Source organism: Podarcis bocagei, assembly GCF_964188305.1.
Source record: "Podarcis bocagei genome assembly, chromosome: 9".
NCBI classification, from domain to species: Eukaryota; Metazoa; Chordata; class Lepidosauria; order Squamata; family Lacertidae; genus Podarcis; species Podarcis bocagei.
This window is the reverse complement of record NC_138134.1, coordinates 32,800,792-32,828,691: the sequence shown is the minus strand read 5'-3', so window position 1 is coordinate 32,828,691 and position 27,900 is coordinate 32,800,792. Positions and strand designations below refer to the sequence as shown.

The following is a 27,900-nucleotide window of genomic DNA, read 5'->3' as shown; positions in this document are numbered from 1 at the left end:
ACTGCTTTAAATTGCTGAGTGTGATGGATGATACACTACCCAAATGATGTCTTCAAAAACATACTCCCTGTGCAGTGTTTTCAAGGCTCCTTTCGGTTCAAGGTTAGACTCCATCTGTTAGAAGAATTTGATCCTGTACAAAAGCAACCTAATTTCTCATATCAGATGTGCACATAATCTAAGATAGGCAGTCTTAACAGATTTTGCCCTTTGTTACACATTCTCAGCATTTTAAATGTTTCAAAAGAGAGATCTGAATATATGCTTTGAGTTAACACACATTTATTAATGTATTTAAATATGTAGTTTTAGGAAATATTTTTTTAAATCTCAAGATTAATGTGCAAATGGATTGTGGTGATAGATAAAAGCATGAGAAACAGACATGGAGAATGACCCTGATAAGAAATGGCTGCAAATTAACAGAAGAAGAAGAAGAAAAAGTTTTAGGAGAAGAATCCAACTTACCTGTAAATTCCTTAATTGTGGGAATTTGGACAATGGAAAACTGCCCTCTATATTTCCAGTGTATTTTGCCTCCCATCTTACTGCCCAAGCTCCCTTGTCTCCCTCTCTGCTGGAGTACTGGTCTGTGTTCAGAGGTGTATTTTATATCCTGAGTTTTAACTGTTTCATGTCAAAAAGGTTCTATTTCCCAGTAATAAAGGTGCCTTGGACTGTGTGGACCAAATATCCATGTTCTAGCTACTATGGAAGCCCATTGACAACGCTGAAGTGCACATCTTGTCACTTGTGTCTTCTTTTCAGGCTTCTCTAGTAAGTGAGGTGATGTGAATTACACCCATCTGTTTTCTTGGAATCAGAAAGGTGTGCTAATCATTTTTGGTACTGCTGTGGTTCAAGCAGGCAGGCTGTCTCTCTCTCTCCCCCTCTCCCCCCCCCTCTCGTCTAATACAGGGTATGCAATACTACAGAGCAGTGCTGGAAATTATTATTCTGGAGCGAAGAATAGGTATGAAGATGACAAATATGAATATCCATGTACATTCTGGTTTCTTTGGAGAAATTAAATGGGGGTTTAATGTAAAACAACAACAACCCTAGTGCCTCTAAAGAATCATGGAATTGATGGTCTGTCTTCACAAAGAGTCAATTCATGGAATCCCTTCTTGGTGGATTCGCTGCTCTGCTCACCATCACACAGCGGTACTGTCTGTCTTGGCAAACTGAAAGGAAGGGCGATACATATAATTTTCAGATATTCTAGTTCAATGAATGCATTTGTTGCTGACATTCACTATATTAAACACATCAAAATTTAATTTTTCCAGCACTGCTCTGTAGTATTGGATACCCTGTATTTTTAAGCTCGCTCTCTTGGATTCATAACAAAGAAAAGAGATTGCCTTTCCTCAGTCAAGGCTGTTAAGCAAATTAATACCTCTTCATATCCACCACCTTCTGAGGTGCAGGTCACCTCTACTTTCTCAGGCTGTTTTCCGCTTGCCTGGGTTCAACGCACGTGGCTTTAGTTTTAGCTCTTAGAACCAACCCAGAGAAAACTAATTAATTAGGATCATTTGCATGGGGCAGGGAAGAGACATACCTTATTTGTTTGCTTCTTTTTCTTGCCTCCTTGCCTGTTGTGTCTTTTCAAATGTTGAAGCAAGCTAAAGGGAGATGCTGCGGGGAAGGAGGGCTGGAAGAAAATCCCGGATAAATGCTCCTTTGTTTGTCTTGACTCTGATTTCCCAGTGGTAGACTGTCGCTAAGGAGAGAACGGCAAGGAAGCTGGCAAAAGAGAAACGAAGAGCTCTCCCTTTCCAACAGAAAGCAGTTGGTTTACAGATAATAATAAAAAAAAGATTACCAAAGACAGGAAGGGAAAATATATTGCAATGTGAAAGCAAATAAATGGCAAAGTGTGTGCATCAGAGTTGGGCAGCATGAGCTGAGGTATGTTTACTCACAAGTAAGTCCACTGAGAGCCATGGTGCCCTTTAAGCAATCTTAGGGTACTTCGTGCAATCATCTGTCAATGTGAGCAGACCACAGTGCCCTTGTGGGGCATATTGGGTGATATTCAGCTAAGTTTTACTCAAGAGTAGACTTACAAAGGGGACACGGGTGGCGCTGTGGGTTAAACCACAGAGCCTAGGGCTTGCCAATCAGAAGGTTGGCGGTTTGAATCCCTGTGACGGGGTGAGCTCCCGTTGCTCGGTCCCTGCTTCTGCCAACCTAGCAGTTCGAAAGCACGTCAAAGTGCAAGTAGATAAATAGGTACCACTCCGGTGGGAAGGTAAACGGCGTTTCCGTGCACTGCTCTGGTTCGCCAGAAGTGGCTTAGTCATGCTGGCCACATGACCCGGAAGCTGTACACCGGCTCCCTCGGCCAATAAAGCGAGATGAGCGCTGCAACTCTAGAGTCGGCCAAGACTAGACCTAATGGTCAGGGGCCCCTTTACCTTTACCTAGACTTACTAAGATTAGCCATGCCCATTAATTAGCCATGAGTACAGCTTAACTGAATACCACCCATTACTTATGTTACTTGGCAATATTTATATACAGTAAGGAAGCCTCGTGATGCAATAGGTCATTGCAACTGGTGGTTTCCCAGAAGGTTGGTGGTTTGAGCCCACCCAGGAATGGCTGTGGGCAGGATTCCCTTCCAGGTCCCTTCCAACTCTGATTCTAACTTAAGTGCATTTAACTTGGTGCACAGTCAGCTTTGTGGGTGTGGCAAAAATGTATTTATTTAAAATGTAAAGGGGGTGGGGCTCCAGGAAAAATGGCTTTGGCCATCCCACCCACCACTGAACCAAATGGGTTTTTACAATACACAAATTTGACTTTCGGTGCAAGCTCCAGAATGTAACCTCCTGTAAATTACAGGCTTACCGTACTACTACTTCAGTAAAAAATATAGTAAGTCACTGATTTTCAACTTGTGGGTCAGTAGCCACTCTGCTGGGTCATTTGCCTGATCTGAAGCTGTTCACAACAGCAGCACTGCTACCATACAAATACGGGGGAGGGTGTGTTAAGAAATGGGTCTCCAGATGTGCGTCTAGGTCTCAAAAGGTTGAAGACTACTGCTCTACCAAGTGGTTAACATAAAGCAATCTAAAATACTCATTCAACAAAACTGGTAGTACCAATCATTAAAAATAAAATAAAATAACCTAATAAATATGAATATAACACAAATAATCCTAATAAAATTATATGTTAAAATTACAGATTATATGTGCTTACATGCTCATAGGTAATCATGTGAACTCGGCATTTATAGATCCAGTCAGGAAGAAATGACACTGTTGTGGTCTCTGGAGAAAGCTGTCATGTTTGTCGTCGTCGTCCCCCCACCTGTCCATTTATTTTTATTTATTGCTTTTCAACTTTGATTCCAGCTGGTTACAAGGTTCCCATCTCCCTAAAATGTACAAATCCATAAAATTGCAAACAGACTATGAGTTGGCGGATGAAAGAGCAGTCAAGAATACTTAAAGGTACATCAAAAGCTGCCTGAGCTATTTATGAAGTATTGAAAGTAAAACAAATGAGAATATTTTCATCTAGCACCAAAATGAAAGTGCCATCAGGCAAGCGGCTTGGAGCAAGTCCCTTGGTAGCTGAGCTCAAAATGGCTCTTCTCTACGGAGGTACTTGAAGAAGGCCATCAACAGATGAACTATGAGCACAGAGAGGTGGTCATGGAAGGTGGAGCTCCTTCAGGTGCTGTTGCTATTTATTTGATTTCTTACCCGTCCTTCACCAGGAGGTCCCTGAGCAGAATACACCAGCATAAAAGTAATTGGTTAAAACAATTTACAATCCAAAGAAGAAGGTGGTCCTAAAATATATACTATCTCGGGAGTCAAAGGCCATAGTAAAAAGGTACTTGTTTCCAATGGGGTTTAGAGCTTTAAAAGTGTGCATCAGTCCTTTGAATTGGTTCTTTTAAAACTGCCAAGAAGGAATCCAAACTAACATGACCAACTGTGTGTGTTTGTTTCAAGTATGTTTATCTCACCCTTCACCAAATTGTCCTGGGACAGAACTGCATACGCATTAAAACCATAATTTGTGATGTTTTAAAAGCTTAAAGAAATAATGAATTACCATAACAAATCTCAGTGGAAATCTACATGGCAGCAGGAAGGGAATAAAACAAAGAAGGCGAGTCTTCACTCATCAATGCCACACACATCAATGAAATGACACGCCTCAGTGGAGAGAAAATAAAAAAAATTCCTTCCAGTAGCACCTTAAAGACCAACTAAGTTAGTTCTTGGTATGAGCTTTCGTGTGCATGCACACTTCTTCAGATACACATGAGAGGTGTATCAGTGGAGAGGTTATTCCATAAGTGAGGGGCTCCCACTGAGAAGGCCCTTCAGGGCACCCAGTACCACAGCTCTCACTTGAGGCAGGCCCATAAGCAGGGTTCCTCTGCTGATCTAAATGTATGGGTAGGTTGGTAAAGGAAGAGGCTTTCTTTCAGATATTTGAGGCCCAACTCATTTCTAATTTGGTCCAGAAGGTACTTGAATCGGGTCCAGAACAAAACTGGCAACCAGTTAACAAAGCATGGATAATTGTGACCAGGCTATCCCAGTCTAGGAAAAGTCATAGTTGTGAATAGATATTTTAGTCACTACATGGGCCTGAGGTTTCCTCCCCCTTGCTAGCAACCCTGTCCTGTGTCTGTTGCACTTTCAAACAAAAGGGCAGAATAGCTACAGGATTTGATTCCAAATCTCTAATCAGGAGGCCATGCTTGGACTAGAGTGCACAACCCCATCAGAAAGAAAACTGAGAGTGGAAAATATGCAGGAAGTGAGACTATAAGCATGTTGCAATGAGTTTCTTCAGCTCCTATCCTGTGCTGTTCGCCTTTCATAAGGCCTGTAAAGCAAAGAAGGGAGATGTTTGACCTGCTGTCTTAGAGTATTTCTTTATTAGAAGGATTTCTAGCCCGCCCTTCATCGAGTGAGCAATGCCAAGGTTAGCCTACATTAAAACAGAAGACAATGCATTTGTAGGTAAAACAACATCAGCAGGGCAGGTTAAACAATGAGTCAGAGCAGCAGACTGATGGGTATTAGTAAGAGGATATATGAATTATATTTGATCTTCTACAGACCCACATGTGTGGGTTAACACAAAAGAAAAACGTCTTGTGCCTGTTTTTAAAGCACAGGGTTTGCACATAGAGGGCCCCAGCAGAAGAGTTTAAATCCCATTGTTAGGCAGATTTAATAAATGCATAGGAACAGGTTTTTAAACCACCTTTTTAATATCCCTGTCCAGGAAACACTGAAGCTGAATAACCAGTTGAAGATGGTGAAAGGAACACTTAGCTACGCAAGCCCCCTGGGCCTCCAGTGACAATGAAGGAATCAGTAGCATTCCCATATTATGGGCCTCCTCCTTCAAGAGGAATGCAACCCCATCCAGAACAGGCCGCCTACCTAAGTTCCACACCAAGGCACGGTCTCTCCATTGCCAGGTGTCAGTTTATTGGCCCTCATCCAGCTTCACCCAACATGGTTCACATTCTGCACAGCCTCATTTGATTCAGATGTCAAAGAGAAACAGAGCTAGGTATCGCCAACATATTAATGGCACCCAACTCCAAACTACAGTGGTACCTAGGATTACAGACGCTTCAGGTTGCAGACTCCGCTAACCCATAAATAGTACCTTGAGTTAAGAACTTTGCTTCAGGATGAGAACAGAAATTGTGCAGTGGCAGCGCTGTGGCAGGAGGCCCCATTAGCTAAAGTGGTACCTCCGGTTAAGAACAGTTTCAGGTTAAGAACAGACCTCCAGAATGAATTAAGTTCTTAACCCAAGGCACCACTGTACTGACAGTCTCACCTGTGACTTCATATAGATGTTCAGTAGCACAGGGCACAAGACAAACCTGAACAACACTATTCTACCATCTGATCCTGAAGTTAGGAGTGGAACCATCATATCAGAGTCATAGCTGTCAACTTTTCCCTTTTCTTGCGAGGAATCCTATTTGGGATAAGGGAATTTCCCTTTAAAAAAGGGAAACGTTGACAGCTATGATCAGAGTGCCACCAGTTCCCAAACTACAGAGCTGGTCCAGTAGGTGCTTCATACCTTGCCCCCAAAATATGGAAAACAGCAAAAAACCCAAAAACTTTAGAACCATCTTTATATATGCAACTACGGCGGCTAGAATTTTAGTAGCAAAAAACTGGAAATGTGCCTCAATTCCCACAAAGCTTGACTGGCAGATGAAGATGATAGAATATCTGGAACTTGCGAAAATGACTGGGAGAATAAGAGGAAACTCAAACCAGAAAGTGTGTAAAGAATGTATAACATTTAAAGAATATCTAAAACAATACTTTAAAAATGAAAATCTGACAGGTCTAGATTGAATCTTGAATATTAAGGAAAACTATAAATGTAGAAAATTTTCTGGATATGTAATAGATATAACAGGAAATGCGTAAAGGTTAAGAATATGTAGAAAGCACAATGAGGTGAATTGGAAGTCAAAAGTGTGTGTGGTGTTAGACGATGTGTTGTTAGTTAATGTTTAGTTGTCACTGAGGTATTGTCTTGGTTTGTCTATGTTGTTATATGTAAATTGTTTTGCAATAAAGTTTTTTTAAAAAGAAAAAATATATATGAAAAACAGCATTTTTGTAGGACACCGTTCTGGGAAAATTAATTTTGTTAGCTGCAGTGAGCAAATGTAAAGGTAGGATATAGGTTGGATGGATGAAGACATGCACTTAAGAATTATTTTACAACGTTGCGTGTAGCATTGTAAAAGGTCCTGGGGTGACTTTTAAGTCACCAGGAGCTGCAAAAAGTTTTAGATCACCACTAGCACAGGCAGAAGAGAAGAGGAATTGCCTGATTTACTCTTAGTATTGCCGCTTGAAGCTTACAATTTCAGGTTACCAGGCGCCACCTGGTGCTATAATGGAGCATAATTGTGTGTTTTTAAATCGTTTGCACATCTTTTGACTCCGTCAGGAATTAATGCTTGTGTGAATTTGCTTGTAGCAGTTAAAGCAGGTGGGACACTTCTGCCAGCAGAATCACAAGCATGCCATTTGCTACAGGGCTCTGTTGCCACATATTTTAATTTGATTTATGTGTGTTTCAGCTTCAGGGTAGCATGTAACAAGGGACACAACAAACTTACAAAATGTATCAGCAAGGATCTTAGCTTCAGTATTTCCAAATAAACTTTTTAGGCTTGTGTCATCAAAGATCTCCATTAAAGCATCATATATGCTACCAAGATAATATCTCAGTGGTTTCAAAGCATTGCTCTGACTCTTTCCATCAGTGGCTTAGCGTTTATGCCTAAGTCTGATACATGGATAGTTAGAATTTGCCAATGCAATAATTCTTTGCCTGTTGATGCAGGTAAATAATTATAGGTCTGTTGAATCGAAATGAAGAGACTAGTTGCTTCCAGACAACACGTTTAATGTATGAAGGACTTTAAAAAATGATAAAATTATTCAAAATAGAAAATAAAATTTAAATATTATCAGAGTTGTGTAATATATAAGAAATACTACTCTGTATGAAACTGTGACCCTCAAATGTCAGTCCTGCACCCCTCTGAGGTCTGCACACTTGCTGGCCTTGTGATAGTCCTGGTTCTGCCTGTGAGTCCTGATGACTTCATAGATATAGCGGAAGGGGACAATTATTTACTAATTCCAGTCCCGTATGATCTGATATTGGCATCTTCTTTTGATGCTGTCATGCTACATTTTTGTTCCTTGGTCTTGTCAGTTCAGTTCTGCCATACCAGGTCTCTTCTGCCGCACTGAAGGGAAGAGTGAGGTGGAGGAAGCCAGCGTCTGCTATCATCTAGCTGTGCGGTATCTGATGCTCCTTTTGCGGATGAGTGGGGGGTGGAGTGGTTGCAATGTTCAACTGGTAAAATCTGGGTTCAAATTCTAACTTAGCCATTGAAGCTCACTGGGTGAACTAGGGCTAGTCATGGGCTCTTAGCCTAACCTACTTCACAGGGTTGTTGTGAGAATATATCGGGGAAGAATGGGAGAACCATGCAGGAAAGGTGGGTGATATGCTGGAGATGCCTTTATTCAAGTTCATTGGGTGACCTTGGTCCCAGGCACTTTTGGTCTAATCTTGTTCACAGAGCCTGTTGTCAGGATAAACACTGTCTTGGGCAACTTGAGAGAAAGGTGAAATATATCACTGTCCGTATCATTCTGTGCTGAGGCCATAAGAGTTGGCTTGGACAGGTCTGTAGCCATTAGAATTAGTAGAAACTATTTTTGTTTCCTAATCATTGAGGAAGAGACAAGTGGGATCACACAATATAAGATACAACCACTGTCACTCCGGCTTAATCTGTTGTTCTCGTAGATCAAGGTATTAACGCACACAAGAATCACGCCAGACAATTTGGGCTTCTTCTTTTTAAAGAAACATCCCTTGCCATTCACTCACATAGCCAGAAGAGGTCACTAATGAACTCTCTAAATACCACTGTAATTGTGCCCCCCCCCCACCACAATAAATATATGCACTTGGAATCACTTTGAAAATGACCTGAAAATCGCTGCAGTACAAACCAATGGAACCTCTTACAACAGAACCAGCACCACACACACACACACACAAATTCCACACACAGAGACTCACAGATGCAACACAAACTGTCACCTTTCTCGGTTTTGTCTTACTTGATGCAGCTATTTTTTGATTTATAGAATGCCCACTGAATAACAATACCACAATGATGGAGATTATTCCCACCCTTTTTCAAGGAGTTCAGGGGATGTGCTTGTATATGGGAGAATACCTACAAACTTCAGAATGTGGGTTTAGGAGAAGCCACATTAGTACATGCTGGTTAGTCACCCAGGATGCAAAATATCAAATACCAGTTGGCACCCGTGGCAGCTTTATTCAATAGTGAAGGAAGTGTTGAACCTCCTTTTCCCATGCACTGTGGTTCTGGTGAAAATGGGAAACCCCCCCTCTATTATTAATTATAAAAATTGCAATGGTGCAATTTTTAGTTGAATCTGGATTTTCCAAATACAAAAATGTTATCCCTACGATTTGGACTTTGTCTATGACTTCTGAGCACTGAAACAATTCTACAAACTGGTTCTCAGTTTAATGTTGGCAGGAAGGAGAAGGGGGGCATGAATCACAGTAAGTAGTTACAGTATGAGCTCCAAATGATTTCCAGAAGTGTGTACCTGGGGGTTTCAATGCTTTGAAATTTCATTCTTAAATTAGTGCCCTCCACCATACCTTAATGCATGACACAACTTATGTCCCCCCCCCTTGCATACTGTTTCTGCACTCTTAAAGTAGAACAGACTTATGTATAACTCCTTGAAGGTGTAGCAGTAAATGTGTTAGGAGGCCATTAAGCAGATCTTTGTTCCTTAAGATACTCAAGGTGTGTATTAACAACCCTGTAAAACATGCTGTTTTGTGCACAAATACAACAGCCTCATGTCCCTTGGGTCTCAGGTTTCATCGTTTGGCCAAATAAAATGGGTAACTTTAAGACAAAAAGGCAAGGCTCTAAAAAAAAAAAATTCAAAGGGGACGTTTTCCCATGTTTTTGTCAGTATAATTAAAATAATAATAATAAGAGACGAGATTATGGAAGAAAGTCCAACAACTCTCCCAGCTCCCAGAGATCTCCTTCCTCTGTTCTTTATGGAACCACACAGTTGGAGGGGGCCTCAGAAACCATCAAGTCCAAGCTGCTACTCCATGCAGGAAACTGAAATCTGGGTGACATTTGCACCATACGTTTAAAGCATGATGAGACCACTTTAAATAGTTGTGGCTTCCCCCAAAGAATTCTGGTAGCTGTAGTTTCTTAAGGGGTGCTGAGAGTTGTTAGGAGACCCTCTGCCCCCTCATAGATCTAGAATTCTCAGAGTTCCCTGTGAAGAGGAATTGATTGTTAAGCCGCTCTGGGAATTATAGTGGTGTGGAGGTTGGGACAGTGCAAACACAGTGGTGGAGCCAATCCAGTGCCCCTGCTGGCATGTTTGCACCACGACAACTTCACAGTCATCACCCAGCTGCCTGTTTCTGTACCAGTATGCTTCAGCAACTCAGCTGGATGGAGGTTAGGTGAGTAGCATTCACTGCTGGATGGGAAGCTGGTATGTACTCAATACTTTACACGTGGATTCATCTGACCTTTAAAAAAAGCACCCAAGGTGGGGCATCGAGTGAAGACAAGTGACTACAGTTCTCACTTGTGTGATAACCTCCCTCTCCATCTCTCTCTCTCTCTCTCTCTCTCTCTCTCTCTCTCTCACACACACACACACACACACACACCATCCAACCTCTTTTCAAGCTCAGGTTCTCATATCCCCTCATGGCAAGTGCTGGATTTAAGAGAAGAACAGGCTAACCTGGCTCCCACAGTACCATTGGCACAAATTGACAGAGGCCTTGGCTACTACTTCATGAATTTTATTTCATGGGGAATACTAAAGTAGATGACATCATTCTAAAGACGGCAGCAGTAAAAAAGAACTAATGGAACTGGATTGTAAGACTGAGCATTCGGTGTGTCTCCCCGAGGGGGAAGGCTCAAAAACAGGGAAATGCTGGCTTGCCATTGAAGTCAATGGCAAAAACACTCACGGACTTAGATTAATGCAGGGCCTTTTGCAAACTCGGCTTGTAGGCCCCAATCCAGAAAAGCACTTAGGTGTTTGCTTAATTTTTGGCAGCTGACTAATATTATGAATCAATGGAATAATCAGAATGCATCTCCTGCTAAGAAATATATATTCTGATTTAACATGCTTTTGCATCATGCAGCACCCCACCTGGTATCATTGCTCAGAGGAAGGTAAGACAGAAATATCCAAACCACCGCCCTTGTCCTCCACATTGCCCTAGAGCACCACCAGATCAGGCACTGAAAGGACTCACTCCTGCTAACAGAGCATGTGTCTGGTCAGATGGAGGAAAGAGAGTCACATGTCTGCCCTCCATCAAACTCATTCCTCACAGTTTTGTACTGTGGCTGCAGCCAGACCCAAAGGGCTCCATGCTGAGGTCAGCAGCTTTGTGCATCATTGTTTTTTTATATACATGGGCAGTTTTAAAAAAAGTGGCAAGAGAGAATGTTACAATGTCCACTCCCGCAAGCTCAGCACCTGTGAATGTAAGCAAGCAAGCAAGAAAACTTAAGATAAGCTTGTTAGAGCTGCTTAGTAGGCAGTGTATAAATTTAATAGTTAATAGTAAATTAGTAGTAGTAGTTCTAAATTTGTTGGGTTGTATTCAGTGGTGGCTTTGCATTAGTAGAAACCACTTCTGCTCACCCAAGTTGGGGCAACTGGTTTTTGGTGATTTCCACCCTAAAAAGCTGCTCCGGATTATTAGGGGGCCTTCCAGAAGAGATGGAGATATGGCACAGAAGTAAAGGGGATCAGTGAAAACTGGATGTCGTGACTTGCATGGGGGCAAGAGCTTTCCACAAAGGCAAGGCTAGCATTTGGATGCTTGCAATTATTATTATTTTCTTAAATTAAAAACATAAGCAAAATAGAATTACCTTATAAGTATCTCTAAATTAGCTTGCATATAGAGTTCACTGAGAGTTGGAGAACAAAATAGCAGCTCTTTACCACTGGACCTAGGAAACACTGGAAACCTTATTATCTGCCTTAATAACACACACATTTTCTCCATATCAAAGGAGTTGCAACGTTTTTGGAACCCAATCTAAGACTGAATTGTGGCTTCTGGAAGGAAACAAGAAAAGTGAAAGTAGTATGGAAAATGTGAGAAGAATCTGAAACAGAATAGCAGGGGATTATATGGACAAGAACATACAATTCCCCCAACCCACAAAATCTCATCAGCCGCAAAGCAGCCAAACCAAATTTAAATCAAGCATGGTAAGAATTATGTCCATAGTTTCAGCCAAATGGAAAAGAGAGGGATGTTTTTATTAAGAGAGATATTTGCAAAGCTTCATCTGTATGTCCTAGTGGATAATAATGAGATACAGACAGACATGTGTATATTGGAGAGATAGCTATAGCTATGTATATGATAAGGTGCAAGATATGCAATACTTACTGTCCATTATTTCAGTCATCAGCATTGTAATATTTTTGAATAAATAGTCTGACCATATTTCCTATTCCGATAATAGACAGACTTACTGCTAGAATTGCACATTTCTCCTTGTCTATCTCATATTGTATTTCATTTTGCTGTATCATTCCTGTTATTTACTGAAGTTCTCACCCTGGGCCAGCAGGGAGATACTGTAGATAGTTATGCAAATGAAGGATCGAAAGTGACGTTCAGTGATTGGATAGTTTTAGAAAGTTGCTACAGTAACGTTGTACTGGATCTCTCTATAAACAGGCTGACTGAGCCCTTCAGTTCAGTTCTGTTTTGGCCTCTGAATAAAGAAGAGCTGTTTGAAGAATCGCTGTGTCGTCTGATATGTTCACCCACAACTTAACAATTCCTTCTAGTTCCAAGGTTCAGAAATGAGTGCCAGTGGATATGTAGCCAAAATAAATGAAAGGGAGGTCTCAGAAGGCTCCGGAAAACCCAAAGGTCTCCTTTGTACAAGTACAAGCAAATAAAAAAACTTGTTGACCAACTGGATAGCTCAGTTGGTTAGAGTGTTGATAATGCCAAGGTTGCAGGTGTGTTCCCCAAATGGGACAGCTGCATATTCCTGCTAGCAGGGGGTTCCACTAGATGATCCTTGGGGTCCCTGCCAACACTACCATTCTATTATTGTAGTGAAAGGCAATGGGGAGAGGATCCCAAAACAGCCCATCCTCCCTAGACCTTTTACATTCACTTCTTTCCCAGTTCTTGTGTGATTATTTTTTAATTATAAAATATGAACCTTTTATCTCACTTTCTAATTTTCTCCAACACCTTCTCTTGTCCCCAGTGTCCTAGCACTAGGCTGTTTTTTAAAAAATGCATAGAGATTTAGCCACGGTGAAACGGGGTTTATATTCCCAATGTCATTGTTACGTAAATTTCTTGTGTATAGAAAAAAACAACCCCCCAGGTATGTGTTCCAGCATAAATGGTCAGACACCAAGTTTGTTATATTTGATCCTGCATTTTTAAAAGCAGTCTAGTGCTTGGACAATGGGGTCCTAATTATTTTTAAATTATTTTTGCCAAATACATTTCTCAGGGACTCCTCATTTGGAGACAAGCCTTTTATACTTCTCTTCCTCCTCCTCCTCCTCCTAGTCAAAATAGACTTCTAAACAGCTTACAAAACATTTTATTTCTTTGTTGGGTGTTATTCTCTCCCTTGTTTAGTGTCAAGCTGTTAAACTAGGTTAACTGTTATTGTTTTATAGAATGTTTTGTGGATTTAGTATGTTGCTGTGAGCCACTTTGGGAGCAACTGTGGAGAAGTGGCATGCAAATAAATCAAAGAGAATGATGATGAAAACCAGTTGCACTACAATGTTCAAATAATTACAGCATAATTTAAAAATGTGCCACAATTAAAGCACACAATAAATTAATCCCAAATTGATACATTAAAATATAAAGGTCTGTAATTATAATATGCAAAAAACCCAACAACAACAACCCAATCCCATGGGGGTCATGTTTGTGTGGGGCCTACCCATCCTTGTGAGAACCATCCTAGGCTTTCCCACAACAGGTTCAACATGGCCGCCATCAGACTGGCAGAGGTTGGGCTACCTACATTGGTTCTAAAACGCAGAAGTTGTTGATGCCCTCAAAGCTGCTTCATGATGTGCCCTCCTTGCCCTGCCTGTGTCACTGTCCTCCTCTCCTGTTTTGCCCAGGACCTGTGTCTTAAAGCAGAACAAGTGAGCGTGACAGCTTGTAACTTTTCAAACAGCTAATCGTTGGTTGCATAAAAGAGATAATTTCACTCGCTTGACATCTCCCCGAAGACAGATTATTAGAGACAGATTAAGAGGTTGCTGCGAGCACGAACTTTCGTTTCATGAGGCACCAGCCCTCTGCATTCTCCCCGAGTTGGATTCTATTGCAGGGCATTTCTGCCAAGCTTTAATTAGCAGCTGATTTCCAAAGCATCTTAAACTTTAATCAGATTATATAGTTCCCATTGAATTTAGGGGATATAGATGTCTGCTTCCCTGACAGTTCAGCTGGATCCCTGCCTGTTTCTATTTATAGGGCATTTTTATGTGGAGCTGCTTTATTTCTATGACTGTGCCCTTGTCGTGTTTCGACAAGAGGGAGCGCTTTCGACAGCAGGATTTTGTGCTGTATTTCCTCTCCTGGTATTGCATAGTACAGCAATAGGAAGAGAGTAAGTTGCCTTATGGGACGCGGGTGGCGCTGTGGGTTAAACCACAGAGCCTAGGACTTGCCAATCAGAAGGTTGGCGGTTCGAATCCCCGCGATGGGGTGAGATCCCATTGCTTGGTCCCTGCTCCTGCCCACCTAGCAGTTCAAAAGCACATCAAGGTGCAAGTAGATAAATAGGTACCGCTCTGGCGGGAAGGTAAACGGCATTTCCGTGCACTGCTCTGGTTCGCCAGAAGTGGCGAAGTCATGCTGGCCACATGACCCGGAAGCTGTATGCCAGCTCCCTCGGCCAGTAAAGCGAGATGAGTGCCGCAACCCCAGAGTCGGGGTACATTGGTGGTGGATTTATACTGAACCGTCCACATATCATTCTGTTTGGATTTTTTGCTCTGCAATGCTTACTCAGTCTTACGACATTATCGCCATCTGGAGGGGCGCTCTTGCACTGTAGCACAACAAAAGCAGGACAACTGCCCGCCCTGCAACATTTGTGCTATAAAAAGCGACAGGATTTCAGATGCAAGTGACAGGTTATGCAGCAATTGGAAATGAAACAATTAACTGCCCCCCAAATATATTTGCAGGTACAAACACTATTGAAAACAGGATCACGTATCACCATCCCAATACCATCATGAGCACAAACCTTCATGTGCAATACAACTGGTCATCTGAAGGGGCTGCCATTTCTTTCTCTATAGAGAAATTGGCAACTGTGCTTCCAATCTCTGGACTAATGATGAGTACAAAAGCTGGATAGGAAGGACAATTTATTTCAGAAGATGACATTTTGTTTTGTTCATAGTGACCAAAATGATGAAACTTCTTAAGGACCTTGATTTCAGGTTTTGCTACGTCTTTCTCTTGTAACTATATCTATGCCCTTTACAAAAATGCAAAATGCTTGGCCAGCAACTTACAAAGTGCATGGCCAGTAACACACCAAGTGCCTCTTCCCCTTGTTGAATTCTATTTCCCTTTCTCCTTTCCTACGTGCCCTCGTTTTTGTTGATTGAAAGGCCTAATGAAATTGAGCTTGGTGGCAGGGAACCTAATTGTGTTGTGATAGGTGCACTAATGGGGGGATGTGTTTGATCAAGAACACCTCTCCTTTATGAATGAGTATATTTCCCTGGCTGCCCCCTTCATGGGTTGACAATCTATTAAAAAGGAAGTTGAGAAGACTTTGGGCCAGGGAGACCTTTCATTGCATGTTAGTCCTACCACGACTGCCGTTGTTGATTCCGGTTTGCAGTAAATCATCTTTCAGTTCATTATTCACTTTTCCCATACCACCCACTCTGTTTCAGGTCAGGCTCCATTTTCTTTTACCTATTGTTCTGTATCTTTCCTAAGCCTGCTCTGTTAACTGCAGAACTCTACCGCAGGCAGGGAGGGTGAGGAAATGGCTCCCTCAAGAGCAATTTATCATGGTCATAAATGTTGTACATTTTACTAGGAGGCCATCAAAGGTCACCAACAAGTGGAAACAAACCAAACATTCCCTGTATTTGGTATTGCTACATCATATATTGTGTACACACACACACACACACACACACACACACACACACACACACACTGACAGACACAGCAGAGAGTGAGATTCCTGCAGGAAGAACCAGAAATACTTTTGATTCTTCTGTGCAAATCAAAATGTGAAAACTACTTGTACTATTGGTTTCTCCTTCTTTTAATGCAGTGGCTCTGTTTTCTACTTTTCTTCCTGTGATGTATTAGTTTTAGTCACTTGGTTAGGGCAGATGTCCACAAAACTGGTGCCAGCCAAATACCAAAAGCTGCTCAGCCTCACATGCTGCCTTTTCTCAGCTGCCTGTCACGTTCCTGTTTATACCTAGCAGGAACAACTGCAGCTCCTCTAATTCATCCCAGAGACTTTGGGTTTCAGGAGTGGTCCGTGCCTAGCAGTGCTTTGGTCCAGTGAAGTTCACAAAGCATGTGCTGGATGGTACAACGCCCTGTAGTTCTTTCCAGTTCTTGCTCCATCCCAGGACATTTCCCTGGTGTTATAAATTCTAGAGGAACTTCTGGCTGTTTGAAACACCCCAGATGACCAAAGAGAGCCAGACACAACTTTTTACATTATCTACTATCCATGCAACTTTCATTTCATTTCATATAGCATTCAGTAAGACATGGATCTCATTCATTCCCAATATTTATATTCACCACACTCACACTACTGGTGAGTACAAATATTTGGAGAGTCTTAGATTAAAAGATCTAGAGAACCTTTCAGACAACCCTTTTTGGAGAAAGACTGGGAGACCACCGTATACACACCTCTGGGGGCGAGCGATGGTTCTGAAATAATGCAATGGCATCCTTTTCTGATATACATTCCTTGCTTATCACCTCTTCTTCCTTATTTGGAATTCTAATTCATTCTCACACTTCACCTTATGACCAACGCCATGCTGACCTTTAGGACTAGCCAAATTAGTGTGCTGTTTTGAAGTTGGAATCAGAATCCTCCAACATTTGGAGGCGGGGGAAAGTTCCTAGTCTTGTTTCTACAGCTGTGCTCTAGATACACAGGAGCATTCAGATCCCTCTCCCTTTTAGAAACATTGCTTGCTCCAGCTTTTGAGGGCTGCGTGCCCAGTGCTTTTTCCTAGAGAACACTCAAGGGTATGCAATACCGGCACCTCTTTTTTGTTGTTAAAAAGTGTGATGCTTACTGTAACAACTTCATCGTGAGTACCGGCACCCGTTTTTCTAGGGGGGGGAAAGACAGTGTGCATGCCTTATTATATTCCATTCACATCATACCAGTTGCTGGAAACTGCAGGAGGGGAGAATGGTCTTGTGTTCAAATCCTGCCTGCTTTCCCACAGGCAACTGGTTGGCCACTGTGGGAAGAGGATGCTGGCTGAGATGGGTCATTGGGCTGACCCAGCAAGCTCTTATGTTCTTATTGTAACACCAACTGAGGCTTTTCAAGGCAACTTGATCTGCTCAATAAATTCTGGCATTGGGTTTTGTTTTGTTTTTCAGCTGGAACCTCCATTGATACCAAAACGGAGGGAGCTCAGACCAGAACTGAATCCCAAGAATTTCCAAACAGGAGCTCAGGATATATGGCAAATTAGCACCAGGTTTCTTGGGCTTTTGGAAGGGGGCCGGCGGGAATGTGCTTTAAGCATACGGTGTGTATGCAGCATTGATTCCTTTGAAAGTGCTGTAGCTAGACTTGGACCTTGGTTCTGAGGTCCAGGTCACCACTGCCTAGGGACTCTCACATGGCTACCCAAAGAGATGCAGATTACGAAGGCAGTGGCAAACAGGACCCCCCCCATCAGCACCTAGACTGGCATGGGCATGATGTGTGACACAGGGCCTGGCTCTTGCTGCTACGGGGTCCTTTCTTTCTTCGTATTTTCAAGAATACTTTATAGTCAGGCAGAATACACACACACACACACACACACACACACACACACACTGCTTCTCCACAACAAAGCGATGCTTGCCAAGTAAAATGTGTTTAGTGTCAGGATAGCAGCAGTGTTATGGTTTAAGTGAGTGTAAAATGCAAAACTGTACATGCTCAGAGTATTTCTTTCTTTTTCTTATTGGGGTGGTTAACTGTTTTTTGTTTGTTGCTCTAATATAGCAAGAATGTACAAGCAGTTGTAAAGCACGGAAGTGTAGTGGGGGAGAGGGAAAAGGTTAACTGTGTGCTTTGGAACTGAATTAATACATAATACACATGGTCATCTAAAACCCACCCACCCCACGGCAAGGCCAGTAAGTCCAGGGTCTAAAATTAACTAGCTGCACCATTGCCAGTTAAACTAATGGGACAAGCTAGCCATGACTAATTTAGCCTGGATTCAATCCACTGAAGATTCCCTCCCCCCAGATAATTAACTGTCTGGTTTCTAACCTATTTAGCTAATTAACTCACTTATTACCTTTTTGAAAAAATGTGCATATTGCAAAACCACACTGAAGGTCTGTCTTTGAGGCTCCTGAAGGAATACGCAAGATAATTTCATAACCAGAAACTGCCATTCACTGCTAGAAGGAAAAGTCATCTTTAATCATTCATTTTTCATAATACTTGGAAAGATGGACTGTTGCCAATAATAGCAACATACCAAAATGGCTATAATAGCACCATACCAAACCAAATGATTCTGAACGTTCAAATTAAAGGGTTACCAAAACTCTGTATCTACTGTATTTTCGCAGATTGGGGTGGGAGGGGGATTTTTACTGGTGCTCTTTGGGACTGGTAAAGCAGAAGAGAACCAGTGTGGTTTAGTGGTTAGAGTGTTGGACTTGGACCCGGGAGCCCAGGGTTCAAATCTCCACTTGGCCATGAAAATGTCCTCAAGAAGTCCTCAAGAAGGAAAGCACATTGCCTGCACTTGGGGTGTGTGTGACTTTCTAAGCTTTGCTGTTAGCTTTTGTTTGAACAGGCCAGGGGACTACGTAGTCCAGCATCCTGTTCCCACACTGGCCACGTGTGCAGGAAGACGGGTCGGGAGGACGCGGCAGCTAAAAAAGCCAATGCAATTCTGGGCTGCATCAATAGGAGTATAGCATCTAGATCAAGGGAAGTAATAGTGCCAATGTATTCTGCTCCGGTCAGACCTCACCTGGAGTACTGTGTCCAGTTCTGGGCACCACAGTTCAAGAAGGACACTGACAAACTGGAACGTGTCCAGAGGAGGGCAACCAAAATGGTCAAAGGCCTGGAAACGATGCCTTATGAGGAACGGCTAAGGGAGCTGGGCATGTTTAGCCTGGAGAAGAGGAGGTGAAGGGGTGATATGATAGCCATGTTCAAATATATAAAAGGATGTCACATAGAGGAGGGAGAAAGGTTGTTTTCTGCTGCTCCAGAGAAGCGGACACGGAGCAATGGATCCAAACTACAAGAAAGAAGATTCCACCTAAACATTAGGAAGAACTTCCTGACAGTAAGAGCTGTTCGACAGTGGAATTTGCTGCCAAGGAGTGTGGTGGAGTCTCCTTCTTTGGAGGTCTTTAAGCAGAGGCTTGACAACCATATGTCAGGAGTGCTCTGATGGTGTTTCCAGCTTGGCAGGGGGTTGGACTCGATGGCCCTTGTGGTCTCTTCCAACTCTATGATTATATGATTCTATGAAGCACCATGAGAATAGAAACAAAGAGGAGGAAAAGGTCCAGTGCTTACAGGTTCAAGACAAGACTCCTCCTGCAGGAGCTTCAAAAGATTGAAAGGCCTCTACATTAGGGTTACCAGATGTCCCCGGTTCCTGGGGACAGTCCTCAGATTTGCATATCTGTCCCTGGACAAATTCTGTCCCCGGAATGTCCCCAGATTTGCAAATCTGTCCCCAGGAAACGTGGCAACGGTACCTTTGGCCCTGGCTGGCTTCAGGAACTGCTCGCTGTCATGGCACCCACCATTTTTCCTCTCCAGAAGTCCCCATATGATGTGTCTTGTGTGCGGTTTTTCTGCCGGGCAAAGTGCAAAGCAGTTCTTTTACACCCTGTGAAATATAAATGTGCAGTTTTTAAAAAACTAGGCTACGGCGCGCTGCTCGCCTGCGACTCCCAAGCCTCCCCCAATCTCCTGCCCCCTTCCCCCTTTGTTTGGACAAATCAGGGGAGGCTCGGGAGTCATGGGCTGCCGGCCATTGCCCAGTTTTTAAAAAACTCACAGGGTGCGAAAAAAGGGCTTTGCACCTTGCCTAGCAGAGAAACCGTGTGCCTTGGGCCCCTTCTGGGCAATGGCTGCCCGCCCACGACTCCCGAGCCTCCCCCAATCTGTCAAAACAAAGGGGGAAGGCTTGGGAATCACGGGTGGGCGGCATGCTGTTGCCCAGTTTTTAAAAAAACTCTGAGCATTTATGTTTCACAGGGTGCGAAAGAAGGGCTTTGCACCTTTATACAGTATGCATGTGTGCTTGGGACCAGGGTCTTTTGCCTCACCATCCCCACTACTGACTCCCTGTTGCTACTCAGCTTTAAAATAATAATAATAAAATAAAATAATAAAAATAATAAATAAAAATAAAAATAAAATAAAATAATAAAAAATAGTGTCCCCGGATTCATTCAAAAAAAACTGGTAACCATACTCTACATTCAGAAACAACAGATCTGGGGGGATGGGACCCACCTTTAAACAAGTTTATAAGGCACATTTTTAGATATTAGATATTAGATATTTATTACGGCCATAGGCCCATACAGATAAAAACAAGACATAATTTTTATTCTTCCCACATCTCTGCTGGATCTGACCAAAGTCCCATCTAGATCAGCAACCTGCTCCATTTGTGGCCAACCAGGTCCTCCTGGCATTGGCTGATCCTCCTGAGATTGAACAAGAGCAAGGACCTCATCTCCCTCCCACCTAATTTCACTGACGGTGGAATGAGTTGTTCTGTGCGTACCAGTGAAGTAGCAAGTTTCTGTTTCATTCATTGCCACTTACTTGGGGGTGTGCATGCAGGTATATCTAGGAGGGCAGATTCCTTGGGCTTAGGGATTGGCACATTCACCCACCCGTTAAGGATTCTCTTTTTTCCAATCTTAAATCAGTTCTCCACATTTCTACATCACTTTGTGGTGCTGGTCATGGTTTTTTGTTTTTTTAAAAAATGAAAATTCATATACACATTGTATGCAATGCTTAATATACACATTTCAAAGCAATTTTTCCTAATATAACACATTTGACATGCTGTTTTCATGAATATATTCATTTTTATGCTCACTGTACCCTGGTATATGCATGGTTGGACTTGTACACATTATTTGGCTGGAGGAAATTCGGAAAAGCATGAATTTCCAAGGAAGGTTGCATTGTTTCAGAAGGTGCAAATTAGGTAGGTTGCCTTTAAATGCAAGCTATGGTATTTTGAATTTATTCCCCATCTTCACTGGTGAGAGGAGAATCTCTGCATTCCTTGCTGCACAGTAATTGGCTGGGTGTGGGTGTGTTGTTTTGCTTAACTCGCTGTCCTTCTTACTTGGGCAGTTTATTTTCTGCGTGTGAACAGAGGCGAGTGGCAGATTGGGGAGAATCTGGATTCCAACTCTCCCTGATTTATGTAGAAGAGCAAACTGTTGAGGCAGGGGCAATTATGTAATTTATTTATTTTTTAAATAGATACACAAAATATCTTTTTCTGTTTGTTAATACAAGTCGGTTTCAAAGTGGTGGGAGAGAAATCCTTTTTCAGCCCTAACGTTTTGGTTCCACTTCCCTGGAGATCTGAAGTTGTCAGTAATGTTATAGAAAGCCATTGGAATTTGACTATTAAAATGTGCAGGGTCTGTAACAAACTTGGCTGGCTGGAGGTTTAGAAGAAGCCTCCGGAAAAGTGTGCCTCCTGGTGGGCTTGCATGGTAACAGACGCTAGAAAAAGTCTATACAGAGTCATTGCTTGTTGCTGGATTGCAGGGAAGATAGATGTTAATCTCTGGTGAAAGCTTCAATTCAGGAATAGGGAGCCTCTGACCCTCCAGATATCCCCACTATCTCTCACCATTGTACATGCGCACCACCTTGCCCCCATGATTGAGGGGACCCAGGGCCGTGTGACGTCTGTGCACCATACATGCACACCCCATGACGTGTGTCAGTGAGCCCCACCTCATTAGGAATTTGGGGGGAGCCTTGGCCCCCACAGCCCCCCCGTAGTGTCTATGTCATTGAGTGCCTGGGGCTGAGGGGTTTGATTCTAACAACAGCTGGAGAGCTACAAGTTCACCACTCCATCTTAGTTCCATCCTCATTGTTAACTTTATTCCTCAGCCTTATGGGTTGAATCCAATGTTAGTCCGACTCAGAGAAGACCGATTGAAATTAATAGGTATGGCCAGCTTAAGTTTATTAATATTAGTGGGTTGACTGTGAACATGACTTAGCTGAATACAACCCTGTATGTTTCAGTTTGGAAGTAAGTTTTGTGGAGTTCAAGACAGCTTGCCCCCCAGTAAGTGGGTATAGGATTGTTGCCTAATTCTCTCTCTCTCTCTCTCTCTCTCTCTCTCTCTCTCTCTCTCTCTCTCACACACACACACACACACACACACACACACCATAATTGCATACAAGTAAAGGACTGTATTTCTATTATAGGGGCAACTTGCAAATGTGAGGCCAAGAACTTGTAAAAGGGGAGAAAATGACAAATATTCAGCTGTTTTTTGTTTGCTTTAGAGGTGATGGAAAGTGGCTTAGGGAGTGAAAATGTGTAATGTGCTTTTTGAAACAAAACAAAGCTGATATCGTAGTTACACTGGAGCCATTTAAACACACCCCTATTTGGCACTCTACTCTACAAGACTGATTAACTCATATTATCCAGAGAAGAATTAGATACGAATGAATTGAGACGAAATAGTGGAAGACATTGAATGGCTGTGAATCTGTAGCAGAGCTGGTAAGCCAGTTTCATGTTCACTATCAGCACCAGAAAGGAAATGTTTTAAAAACAAGGCTACTCCCTGCAAAGATTTTGAAAACACTAAAAACACGAGATGAAAACTTTTTATTATTGTTAAAGAAACACTAATCCCCTCGCCATTTCAATATTACAGCTAGCTTTACATACAATTTATTTTATTTGCATTTATATATGCATAGAAATGTCATTCATGTCTTAGACACATTAATTTTCTCTCTCTCTCTGTAACGCTCTTAATTGGAAGAAAGTATGTTGCTCCTGATTTATGAACTTCAGTAGTGCCAGGGATCATTTTAAATGTACACAGCTGCTCAGCAGTAGTTTAACTTGGCAAGATAGTATTAAACCATGGAATTGTGTCATTTATTTGTATATGCATACAATGCATTCCTTGTGCAGGTTCTTCAGCAAGAGTTGCACTGTAGATTCGGAAATGTGACCTAGAAACAAGCTCAGAGCATGACTCATGGTTTGGCTGATTGTTTCCAACGAGAACATCAAATATGAAGAATGAGACACTTCTAGACCTTGCTGAGAACTGTCCCAAAGCAAAATCATCAGAAAAGGACAGGAGAATTGGCCAGGAAGGGGATAGGGGAAAGAAGATACAAAATAGGAACGGTCCTCACTTTCAGAAGTCTGATCCCTTCATTCACTGGACAAACTGAAGAGCATTGCACATGTTATCTTTGGCCTGGCTCAAATGTGCACAGCTCAGTTTATTAAGTCAAGATTTGCTTGCGCCTATGTGCTCCATCCTTGTGGCACACCTTCCTGCCTTCCTTCTTCCAGTGCTGTGAGAGTCAAAACTATGAGTTAATTCACCATAGTTTCCTATTACATCTGAACCAGGAAACTGTGGTTTCCAGGATTAGAACAAGTCAGATTTTTAAACCAACATCCAATGTTTCATTTAGATCCTGGCCTGTTCCAGTCCTGGTACCCACAGTTGACCAGATTGGACACCTCTAATGTAGAAAGTGTTTAGTTGTGGCATACTGAGAAAGGACAGGAGAAAAAGGGTGGATGGAGATGGACCATGCTTAGGGTTCATGCATATTTTGGTTTTGAAAGTTGGAGTGTGTATGTCTGAATTCTGTAAATTCAGTTCTCTTGCACTGGAGCCAGGGATTTTGCTAGCAGCCTTGTAGCATTTCCAGCAAGCAGAATTTGTATGACACTTTTCTAACAATCTAAACTGTTAGCCAGATGGAAGCTGGAGGTTGCCAGAGTTGTAATAATTCATCTCCTGGGTACAGATGGTGGAATGGTATAGAATATGTATGATGAAAATATTAGTGCAACACTACCCTGGGGAGCCTTACAGTGATGGCCAATGTCTGAGTCATGCTGGAAAACTGTCCAGTCTGAACAGATACTCCATCCAGTTTTGAAATTCATTTTCTTGCCTGTTGGCTTTGTTTAGTTCAAAATCAGGCTTGCAAAACTTGAGCTGCTAGATGGAACTTTCTTAGGGCCCTCTTTAAGCTATACTTTGCTCAACCTGAGCCACTAATCACTTCAGATCTAAGGTCAGATCTTGCAAAGAATCCTTCCAACAGTAAGCCAAACAGTGTTGCATAAGAAAGATTGAAATCTACTGTTCAGTCTTAAAAGTTTGATTATTAGAACCATCTTAATATCCTCCCCAAGCACCATCTTTCTTTCTTTCTTTTAACATTTCACAAATTGAGATACATGTTGAGGTAATTTGCACTGTCATAGACTGAACTGCGGACCAGCAGATAAAACATTTGCCGTCACAAATGCTGTGTGAATTATCTTGGGAACAAATAAGTCCTCCGTTATATGAGAGAGGGAGAGAGGGAGAGAATCTCAGCAATGAAATATTTGATTAATGATTGGGTCAACATACTTAACAATCTGACCAATAACCTGCAAAAGTGCAATCTTTTTAATTATGACTGTAAAGTAGCCATGAAGGCCATCGTAGGGACCCTATTGTTCCATGTAGTTTTAGAATTTGCTGGAAGCCGGTCCGAGTGGCTGGGGCAGCCAAGTCGTTGTTGTTGTTAGTATTATTATTGTTATTATTATTATTATTATTATTGCTAATGGATTTGGAAACTAGAAAGCCCCTTCCTTTCTCTCCATCCCTTGGTGCTAACCATATAATAAAAGTATCTCAAAGGGGTTTCAATTAATTCTCACTCAGGGCAAACTGTGACTTACAGTTGTGAATAATGTATATTTTACTCCTTGGAACACAGCAACTCAGAAGGGGGCATTTTGAGCAGAAAAAAATAGCAGAAGGGAAGAGGTTAAGCAGCCCCTCTTATGCCCCCGCTGGAGCCTCTATTGAAACTTCCCTCATCCAAAGGCCACTTATAATTTTTTAAAAAGAAAACATCCCCTATAAAAGATGCACACGGCTGAGTGTAATGTGTTGCTTAGCCCTTGGAGATCTTTACTGGCTGATTTAAGGACTGATTGATAGACATCGCCTCCTGATGATCATAGCAGAATGTCTGAGGCTGATGATTGCAAGTACAGGCCTTCTCTAAGGCTGAATTTATACCTTGGATGTTGGCAGCAGTAGTCTACTTTTGCTGTTATTTCTCTCTCTCCAAATAGATCTCTGCTGCTTGACAGAGAACTCAGGTTCTGAGCCAAGAGGGAAACTAGAGGTCTGAAGACTGAGGAGACGGTGCTCAAATACAGGGGAATCTGCATTAAGGAAAATGAGGACATAAACAAATAAACCAAGCTCAAAAGTATAATTCTCATACAGTTACATATATATCCTGCAGTAGGTATAGTCAAAATATAAAAGCACTGCAGAAACTAAAGATCAAGTACACATGTTCCACTTTGAGTGTTTTCACCTACTGTTGGGTGAAACAATGAAATACAGATTTTAATGTTCCTGTAATAGGTTTTTAAATAGACTGGTGACCATGTAGGAAGGCGGGTTGCTAATTTCTTGCCTTATTTCAACCCTGCTCTGCTTTTGCATCTCATATGAACAGACGTGTTCTGTATGAAGCACAGTGTTGTCGTCTGCATGCTCCTCAAGTTGGTCATATTTAAGAATGTGGGCCTTTTTCATATTGTTTTGTGTTTGGGGGTCAATCTGGATGATACCCTAGGCTAGTTCCCTTCCAATCATTGGAATTCTATATCCATGAGGGTAGAATGTATGAGAGGAAGCTTGCCAAACCAGTTTATTTGTCAAGGGTAATGGCTTTGTCTGGCAAGTTAAGTACCACAGTTTAGCATCCCCAAAAAAGTTGTTCAAAGGGCACCTCACCTGGCTGGTACTTGGTAGAACAATACAGAGTTGTTGTGCGTGAGAGAGCTGGAAGCTGGAGGACATAGAGACATGTACTGTACTGTGCTGGACTTTGGGACTCCCTTGGAAACCTCTATAGAACTGCTAATGCTGTGAAGGTCTCCATCCTATGCTTGGGTTATATATATGTGTGTGTAAATAAAACCATATATACTAACAACACCACAGTCTCCATTGACCTTCATTCTAAGGAAATTGCACCCTGGGAAAGAGCTTGGAACCCCTGTCATGTCTCACTACTTGGAGATTAGGGTGTACCATAACAATGCTTTCACTCCTTTTCCTTTGTAGATTTGTGAGTTTGGCTGGCAGAGAAACTTCCCCTTCTCTCTCTTCTCTCACACATCTTCCTTCCCTGCACTCCAAATCATTTTTATATATAATCTATATTTATGCATTTTCAGTTGTAAATACAGATAATCTGTCTAATTCAAAAGAACCCCTTACCTTCTCCCAGTTCATTCCATGTGCCTATATCATTCACGTGGAGGTAAAGTTATTTAACAAACCATGTGTAAATAATGAGATCAATTATTGGCATTAAATAATGTCACGTTCATTGTCTCAGCAGAATACTTCATAGATTGCCTGGGGTCGACGGTGGAGTCTTTGTCCTGTTGCTGTTTCTGATGTGTTAAATAAAAATGTACAATGTTTCTGCAAAATCCTCTTCGTTTGGTGTATTTTTTAGAGCCTTAAGTTGCAGAAATAGTTTTTCTGTGAGCACAATGTTCCAGATCTTCTTGTACCATGCCTCCGGAGTCATATTAGCAGCTGTCTGGCAGCCACCATAAAAGGATTAATAATTCTTTAAACAGTAAGTCCTTTAAATCTTCCTGCTCTCCAAAACTGACAAAATACTGGACAAACTTCACCTGGCCATCTCTCTTCCAAGCTTATCTTGCTGCTGTTGCTCTGCAGAGCAGAGGAATAATTTTTGTTTTTGATTTTTCTTTAAAAGGAGATGTATAGGGACTACAATTGGTCTACTCAGTACTGCTTAAATAAGAGTGGAAGTCAACCAGTGAAACTGACGATATGTTCCCATAGCCTTATCAGCTTCACTGGAGATATGGCTATGGTGGCAAAGGAACTGGGGGTTGGGTGGGGGCTAGGAGGATACCTGAGGGATGCACCTGAGACTAATAATCATGTAAGTCAGGTAAGGGGGAGTCTTTCTCCCACATTAACTGGAAGGCTTGTGGCAACATTTAAAATGACAAAGATGTAAGATAAGACACATATGATAAAACCAGGGTCATTATATTATGCAGGTGGTGAAAATATAGCCTTGCCTATTACTAATACTATTCATGTAGACATGGAGGATAGGAAATAGTATGGTAGGAGAGGTCTGGGCCAGAGAGGACATGGTCATCATTCAAAGTGCTTCGTGGAAGCAGGTTCTACAAACTCTTTAAGGAGTTAAAGACACAGCATGCATGTGTCTTGCACCTGCAGGAAGGCTCCAGGTTCAATCTCTGGCATCTCCAGGGATAGCTGGAAATGGCCAGTCCCTGAAGCCCTGGAAAGCCACTGATCATCAGTGTAGACAGTATTGAACGAGATGGACTAATGATCTGATTTGGTCTACTGATACTATCTGTGTTCTTAAAGTCCATGTGCAGACTAGGAGATTAACTGACATAGGAAGGGGAAAGAGAGGGCAAACCATCCACTCTTTGCCCTATATCTCCCCACCAATTGCAAGTTCCTTGTAGGCCCCCATGACTTGAACATTCTCATTTATATGGCCCTGTTGCCATGGCAATTTTTCTTTTCTTTTCTTTTTTTGCTGGAGGCAGATAGCAAAAGTGTTCGTGATTAGAATCTGCT

The 27,900-nt window shown here is 42.1% G+C and overlaps 1 protein-coding gene across 2 annotated transcripts in view; it reads right to left on the bottom strand.

Moving 5' to 3' along the window:
• SCRG1 (stimulator of chondrogenesis 1) overlaps positions 1 to 27,900 on the bottom strand; it is a 77,110-nt gene that overhangs the window by 6,507 nt on the left and 42,703 nt on the right. For both annotated transcript variants that reach the window (XM_081209188.1, XM_081209189.1), the window contains exon 4: positions 1,568 to 1,780. The gene's annotated coding sequence lies outside the window, so the exon portion shown is untranslated. The remainder of the gene's footprint in view (positions 1 to 1,567; positions 1,781 to 27,900) is intronic.